General features: G+C 47.1%; 1 non-coding gene across 1 annotated transcript; it reads left to right on the top strand.

The window, feature by feature from the left end:
• The first annotated feature begins 416 nt into the window (after nt 1–416).
• On the top strand, nt 417–490 carry TRNAI-AAU (transfer RNA isoleucine (anticodon AAU)). Its single transcript has one exon. It is a non-coding gene; the product is annotated as a tRNA-Ile (tRNA).
• The last annotated feature ends 297 nt before the right edge of the window (nt 491–787 follow it).

Here is a 787-nt window from a genome sequence, read left to right as displayed (position 1 = left end):
GCGAACAATAAAGAAAGAATTTCCTCTTGACCCACAGGGCGTAAGATATCTACCGATAGATGACGAGGACGGAACACATTTCGATCAGATAATGTTAACTGGCCTCTACTGTACATGGCGAGTCCGCATGGCTGGCTTCTACTGCGATCCCGATGCAAGACCAGCCCGTGTTTTCTTTCGAGAATAAATAACACCTTTTCTTGATGTGCTTGCTACACAAGAGTGTCCTCCGCCTTGGATGGCCAGGATAGAACCCCTGGTTAATCTTAACGAATTTTAACTGATGCCAGCCTAAATGAAACGGGCGGCTTTTACTTATTAATTTGTTGTAACGGATGAAAATTTCCTCTGTTTGTGCATATATGTTCATTATGTTCGCATGTACTGATGATTACCGGCAATAAAGAAAAAAAAGGGGCCTGCTAGCTGAGTCGGTTAGAGCGTCGTGCTAATAACGCGAAGGTCGTAGGTTCGATCCCTTCGCAGGCCACGATGTTTCTTTTTATATATATCCCAATGGCTACCCTCCTTATTTTTTATATTTTATTTTCTCACGTGATGCAAATACGCATCCCTCTCTTTTCGCCGTCACCGCCTACGCGCACGGAAAATGACTTTCCCTTGTCTTTTGGTTGGCCGCGCCATTGCTGTCACTCGGCCTGCTAGCTCAGTCGCGATTCCACTTCCAGCCACCGTTGTGTTGGGACGTGGGTAACATGGGCTCCCAAGGAGCGGATTCAGTGGCTCTGTCAAGCCGCGGAAACAGGTCTTTTGCTTCGGTCGACCG

The sequence above is a fragment of the Dermacentor variabilis genome, chromosome 8 (assembly GCF_050947875.1).
Source record: "Dermacentor variabilis isolate Ectoservices chromosome 8, ASM5094787v1, whole genome shotgun sequence".
NCBI classification, from domain to species: Eukaryota; Metazoa; Arthropoda; class Arachnida; order Ixodida; family Ixodidae; genus Dermacentor; species Dermacentor variabilis.
This window is presented reverse-complemented; position numbering and strand designations above follow the sequence as displayed.